We start from the raw sequence: 8,094 nt of genomic DNA on the forward strand, positions 1-8,094 counted from the left end.
CCAAAATTAAATTATATATATATACATTGTACAAGTCTAAATTGAAAACAACGTTCAAACCTATGATTGCGTTGGATAAAAACCGCAATTTTTATACGTGTGCATGCAAAACAAATTTCTTGGTAGAGGGGTCTTAATACAGCACAAACAACATTTTCCGAAAGACCAAAAAAGTGAAAAAGTATATTTTAACAAAACGCATTTGACTAGCAGGTCGAACAACAGATGTTCTTAAGCCCTGCTGACTGCCATTGGCGATTGCCAAATAAATGGATCACCAGATGTAACAAAATGGATCTTATAATAATTTATTACCAAACAGAAAACAATAGACTTGCGGAAAAGATGGTGTACCGCAAACATTGGTGCAAAAATTTGTACACCATATATATATATATATATATGACAGTTGGTGGAAGTTGGCATGTAATGTAGTTTTCGGTTTCTATCGTCGTCTTATATAAGCGGTACGTTCTTAATTTATTGCCATTCACTTTGTTTTTATCATTGTTCAAATCTTGCAGAAATGGGTTTTGATTAAAATTAAGTAACTTGTCGTTGATAATGCGTGTTGCTGTTTTCACACTCAAGCCAACGTTATTGACAGTATCAGAAACGTCTAGTTCGTTTATACATTTGTTTCCTTGGGAATGCCAGCCTTTTTTTTAAGACGCGATGCCCAATTTGCCACTTTCGAAATCAGCCTATCATCATCTGCTCGGACTAATTTGCATTTTAATCGTATCCATGACAGTTTTTGCTTAGAAGTCCTAGGTAGCCACGCACAGACGTATTAGAAGTTCTTTTTCCTACTGCAAGGAAATATTTGGCTGCTTTAGTCTGAACATTGTTTATCAGATTGTAAGATTTTGTTGCCCAAATACCACTGCCATAATACAAAATCGGTTTCACCATCGATGTGTATAGTTTATGGTAAACTTTTTAAGTCATACCTCCCGTCTATTTTTTTCTATGAATTTGCCAAATAGGGCACCAAGAGCTCTACTAGCCGATTTGATTGTTTCTGAATCGTTTAAGTTTATAGATTGGTAGAGTGTTTTTGTTTAATACTGTGTTTATTGTTCAATCTTCTGTCAGTCTTATCACAATCATGTATATGTATTCTGAAATAATGTGTTACTACCAGTTTTTAAGCTTATGGCTTATAAAGAATTAAGTTGAATTGATCAAAGGTGACCTAAACAGAATATGCAAACTAAACTCAGGTCACATTTACGTGAGGGAGTTCAAAAATAAACCAAAAGAAATCAAAATTACACATTTTACGACATGAATGAATAAGAGATAACTATATTAGGTCCAAAATACAAGGGCAACGATCTACAATAATTTTAGAACCTAATAAACATAACGATACCAAGGCTAGTTAAAAGTGGAGGAATTTGCACCACCAATCGAGAACAGATATTTATAGAAGTAAAAAACTGTACACAAATATGTTTATTCAAGAAAAGAGACAATACAAAATATTGATTTCAATAATGAAATTCCATGTATAAGATGTTCTAAAATTGACTAATGCAATCCAGGATACTCTGGAGGAAAACACTTATTTATTTTGAATTAACCGCAGCTATTAAAAACATTTAATGATTGCTGGGTTATTCTTTCTGCTCGGAAACTTAATTCATAATGAGTTCTTTTTTTTATATTCTATGTCTATTTCCATACAAAGCTTTTGGAACGACTTCATTAAAAAAAGAAGCGCTATGTGTTATCAGTACAATAGAAAATAAGTGTCACAAATACCCTTTACATGTCTTCTTCTATAAAAACCGAAATAGCTATTCAAAATACCCTATACATGAATCAATTAGAAAAGTTAAAATGTGACCACGTAATACCACGGTCTTCCGACAAAGCTAATAAGTTTATATTGAGAGAATTTATGACCTTGTTAGTTGGATTATACACAATTGATGCATTTCCAATTATATGGTACCATTCCAAAGCATCTAAGTTCACTCACGGTTTTTGGTAGGGGTTGTGTTGCTCAGTCTTTAGTTTCCTGTGTGATGTTTTGTTTTGTTGTTTGTGTTTTCTTCGAATTTATGTTGGCCATGGTGTGTGTGCTTTAATTGGATTATGATTTTTGATTGTCCCATTGATATCTTATCTCTGTTATTCTGTATTTTGGGTAAAGATTGCATTCATGCAATCAAAACCCTTATATGGCTGGCTTGATAGTTATCAGTATTCTAGATTTTATCATTACTTTTGGTAAACACATAACATTGTGCATTGAGCACAACATTCTATACATCTTACCTATGAAAATTCATATATGAAATATATACTCAAATATTCAAGTTACAAAATTATGTGTATGTATATAACCCATGCTTGTCAAGAAAATTACATAAATTGAGCATAGTATATGAATTTAGTATCTGTTCTTAAAATATCAATTATGTCATTGCTAAAGTAATATTAGAAATTGGAGTTATCTTCCATTATACGTATACATAATTGAAGTTGAAACAACTCCAATTCATATACCCCGAACTTATCACCAGCCCAGTAGCTAGTACTTTGGTACTGGCATGAACATATGGATATTGTTTGATCAAAAGTTGCTGGTATACAATTTTGGAAATAATTTTGAATTAAGGAGTTTATCCCCATAGTGCAAAGCTACGATTCCTTGTCCAACGTGGGCTATACTTTAGGCCCTTTTCTATTTTATCCGCTCTTCAACATTTGTATTATATTTTGGATATTCAAATATTTTGGCTTTGAGTATCACTGAAGAGACATTAATTGTCGAAATGCGCATCTGGTACATAAAAATTGGCACCGTTTATGCTATTATGAATATGGAAGTACTTGGCATTGTTTTGAATTATCTGGAAAAAGCAAAAGGTTCTAATTGGCTGTGTAGTCTTGTGCGCATGAGGTCACGACTGAAAATATGTCTATATCAATATCTAGGGAAGAACCACTACTACTTGTTTTTCTGTTTACAAACCTCGTTAAATATAAAAAAAGAGTTTTAAATTAAATCTAATTAAAGAATACGGAGTCTCGTCCGGTCAGAATGAGAACGGTTACATCAGATGCCTCGTATTGGGAGATTGCGAGTGGAACCCTCTCTGTAGGTTTAAGGAACCATACGAACTTTTTTTAACGGATATGTAGGTAGCATATTACATATCACAATTTCCGCTTGGTTCCAAAGAGATCACATTATTTAGTGGAAGTCCAAATTTCTCGAATTTCACCAGTCGATTCACTCTGCTGAGCCTGCTTATTGCACTAAATTCTAATGATTTTGTTCTCGTCCTGAATATGCACGAAGTATTTGCCACTTGACGTTTCAGCAAACAACAATCGTTCAATCAGAAGTCTGATTTAAAAAGGATTAATCTAACCTTAAAAACTTCTTTTTAAAAAAAGGTAGAAAAAGAATAATTCTTAAAAAACAAATAGTAATAGATCAAATATAAGATTGTAAGTTTGGTGTTTTTATCTCACCTGGCCCTAAGGGACTAGTGAGCTTTTCTCATCTCTTGGCGTCCGTCGACCGTCGTCGTTTGTCGTCCGTCGTCTGTTAACTTTTAAAAAATCTTCTCCTCTGAAACTACTGGCCCAAATTTAAACAAACTTGGCCACAATCATCATTGGGCTATCTAGTTTTAAAAATGTGTCCGGTAATCTCACCTGCCAATTAAGATGGCCAAAATGGGTAAAATTAGAACATAGGGATAAAATGCTAGTTTTGTCTATTATTTTGAAAACCGTTATAAATAGAGAAAATCTGATATTCCAAAAATGTTTAGAATGTTGAGCTCTACCAATTTTCTATATATGTCAAAACTGTCAGACGACTTCTTATAGGAGTTATTGCCCTTCAAGTTAAAAATGACAAATTTTACCATTTTTTTCATATTTGCCTATTATCTTGAAAACTATAACAGATAGAGAGAAACTTTAAATTGCAAAAATGATCAGCAAGACAAGTTCTACATTTAAATATTTTACATGGTCGAAATCGTCAGTCGATCCCTCATTAGAGTTATTGCTCTTTGATGACGATTTTTACCAATTTTTTGCGTTTATGCCATATATCTTAAAAATTATAATAGATAGATAGAAACTTAAACAAGCAAAAATTATCAGCAAGACAAGATCTACAATTAAAACAATATGGAGGAAATCGTCCGACGATTCCTTATTGGGGATATTGCCCTTTTATGACGTTTTTTACCATTTTTTGCGTTCTGCCTTATATGATAAAAATTATAATAGATAAATGGACACTTTAAATCACAAAAATGACCAGCAAGGCAAGATCTACTAACAAGTCAAATTTTGCCAATATAGTTAGTAGACTGTCATTCTTTATAGGGGTGATAGCCCTTAATTGAGGATTTTTTTTACCCCCTTTGTGTTTTGAGCAAAAACTAAAGAAGATAGAGAGAAACTTAACAGACTAAATGATCATCAATATTAGATCAACACAACAGAGATTTTTGTCATGAATTCTATTCTCGTCTTCAATGTTGAAGAGTGTCCTTTGTTGAATATGCACATTGACCAAGTTGAGCAACACAGGCTCTTTAGAGCCTCTAGTTATATTCAAAGTAAAAACTAAAAGCTTTATCAGAATAAAGATATTAGTGGCACATTCCCTTCAGGTATTATAACGGGTTTTCAATTCACTGGTTTTCAATATAGGTAGCAATACACAGTTAGGAGTTTGGTTTTGCTTTTGCATTTTGGCTAAGGTGATTGTTTTAAATATGAAAATTATTGTGCAATAAAACTGATTTTAGATAGCTGAAGAATAATATAGCCTTCAAAATGGATTTAAATGAACACCAAGATTGTTTTATAGGCCATTTATGTTTGAAAGTCCGTATGTTCACATCCGTAATGCCATAGGTCCAGAAATTATTGTAGTGTTTTTCAACAAATATTTGACGCTCGAACTTTTCAATTCAATTTTATGGAGAAAAGAGTCGAAATGCTGATGATTGTTTTGGATCTCTTGAAAGATAATCGCCAATGGTTTTAGAAAAGGTATCACTCTAATGTATTGAATTTCTACTTTGGAACAAATTTTGGGGACTTTTGTGACATTTTCAGCCCCTTTTTGCAATATTTTGTAGCAAATAAATGCAGATTGTTGCCATAGTTACACCAAAAAGAGATTATATTCCACCATTTTAACTATTGGAAATCAAAATCTATGGAAGATGTTGTTTTCATACATATGAACATACAAAACACAAACATTAAGTCTTATGTGTTAGAAAGCGAGAGAAAGAGGGTGGTTAAAATTATGAGTGTCAATTTTAACTTGTGTATTGCTACCTTATGATGAAGGGGATCAAGTTCCTTAAGAACATCAAAAACTAATCATCATCATCATCATCATCATCATCATTATCATCATCAAGTTGATTGAATTGCCCTTCACAAGGTTTGATCGTACAGACATTTTTATGTACAATATTACTGCATGTCGTCATTGGGTGATGAATTACCACAATTTTAACATTGCGTTGTACTGTAATCAAGGTATTAAGAAACATATAGCATTGCGTTGTACTGTAATCAAGGTATTAAGAACCATGTTGTTTATTTATTATTTAAATGATAGAAACTTGTTTAAAAAAAAATTAAGCCCAAGTTTAAAGGTTCTAATAGCAGGACATTTGAAAATCAATGTGAAAACTAATTACAAACACTTTTTTTTTTAATTTTGGCCACAAAATCTTAAATCTTTCAGAATAGCCAGAGGCACTTATTGTTTTTAATATCTTGATTACAATACAATGAAATCTAATTACAAACACTTTTTTTTTAAATTTTGGCCACAAAATCTTAAATCTTCCAGAATAGCCAGAGGCACTTATTATTTTTAATATCTTGATTACAATACAATGAAATCTTACCCTTGTGGTCATTCATGCATAGTTACTTAGTACACGGAAAAATATATACTATGAAACTTAGAAGGCAAATTCAAGCAATTTGATTGGACGAGAAGTTGTAAGTATGTGCTAATACAAGTCTTAAGATTTGTACACCAGTACTAGTAAAATGTATTTATACGAATGAACACTATAAAACTCTCAGGATTTTCTTTTTTGAAAAAAGGATTTTTACTGAAGAAGATTGATTGTTGTTGCCAATATGTTTGTCTATGCTACATGATTTCATCTTATTCGTGACTAGTTTTTATCAGTATCGTTGCACAAATATTAAGACTTCCTGTGTATAAATATGTAAATAGCCGAGTTGGCCGAAGGAAATCCGTTTGTATTTAATGCGCTCTAACTATGAACACAAGTGTAGTAGTCAGTTAATAACCAGCTTAGTGGTCTAGGTGATTGGACACTGTGCAGACGAAGTCTCACAATGTCACAGAAGCACGGGTTAAATAAAATGGGTTAAATTGGAGGTCCTTAAAATTACAAAATTTGTAAAGCTATTCAATCCTTAAAGGATGTATTCCTCTGACATTTCAGTCTCGTTGAAATCTCGTTCTGGAATTATTTCCAAAACATGTGGAAAATATCAATGAATTCAAAAAATTTTATAATCAAACTTAACTCTGTGAAAAAATTTGCAATGAGTAGTTTTTGAGTAATCAATTTTACAAATTTTATTACCAATCAAGTCAGTTTTTTGAGCCAAAATTTTGAGAAAATGGGTGAGGGGTACAAGAAATGATTTTACCAGACACATGTACATCCCGTATCACTTTTTTCTTTTCATATTTCTTAGATATGTATATTTTCAATCATTTATAACAAAGAAGTTGAAATAATATGCATTTTGTTCTTAAAACAGAGAAAAATCACAAATTTACAAAATTGACAGCATGGTCAATTTGACATAAAAAGCATCAAAATATGATAAAACATTCTTATATTAACACCTACCTATAGTTTTTTTAAGTTAAATTTATTCAGATTGGTCCACTTCATCTTTATTGAAAAAATGAAAAAAAGTTTAATTGTGGAACTTTGATTTTTTTAACGATAATAGCCCAAAAATAGGTAAAAATTGATAAAAAATAAGAAAATCATCGAAATTGTGTACTTCCAAAGGGCCGTAGCAAAAAACGAAGTGCACCACCATATGATTTTTTCTTCACCAATTATTTTTTTACAGTCATATAAACCCAAAAATCAGGTTAAGAAAAATATTTAATTCTAGAAATTTTTGGCTCCTCAGAGGTGTACATCCTTAACTTATTATTTTAAATTCATTGACAAACAGTTTTATATAACTTAGACAATTGGTAAAAAAAATTGGGGTTATTGTGATGTCATAAACATATCGCAATTGTAATAGTTAACTAAAATGGTAATTTTACACATAATTTTTGGTCAATATAGATATGACCTAAGGCCTTATGCTAACAGATCTTTTACACATATAATCATCTTTTTATTTTACATCTTGAAGCAAATGTTATTTTTGGGTTAAACCTTGGCTCGTCTCCAAATATTAATGACAAGATCTAAAATTAAGCACATTTTTGCAGTTTATTTTACAGTTTTACTTTAAGTAGCATGGAGTAAAAATGTGTAATAATTTTGTTGGGAAGGATATATTCATAATCTTATATATCTATAGTTATATACTATTTTCTCGTGATATAAATTGGTATATTGATTTGAGTCTTCCATCGACGGAATTATTTAATTCGGAATTGATGCAAGTGTTTGTATAAGGGCCATTACTCTGCAGACATTGATTTTATAACCTTATGTTACTTGAGAAATCTAATTAAACGAATGTTTAAGGATGATACTATAATTGATGTATATTTTTAGAGGCCTTGTTGTTTTACTGTACCATTGACGTACACGACATCTCTTTTCGTATTCTTGATTAATGTTTTTTTCTATGATTGCTTTGTATAAATAAACCTGCCTTTTCTACCGTATAAGGAATTCGGCAGTAGAATATCCACTTTAAATCATCCTCCATCCGTATTTTATAAGGTATAAATAGCTGTTGTTATCTTGTTGATTACTGTGTCTTGGTTAACCAGTTCGTTCTTTATTGATTTTATGTTAATGTGACAAGGTTTCTTTGTCTATTGGGTAATTA

Source organism: Mytilus californianus, unplaced genomic scaffold, assembly GCF_021869535.1.
Source record: "Mytilus californianus isolate M0D057914Y unplaced genomic scaffold, xbMytCali1.0.p SCAF_2, whole genome shotgun sequence".
In the NCBI taxonomy this organism is placed as follows: Eukaryota; Metazoa; Mollusca; class Bivalvia; order Mytilida; family Mytilidae; genus Mytilus; species Mytilus californianus.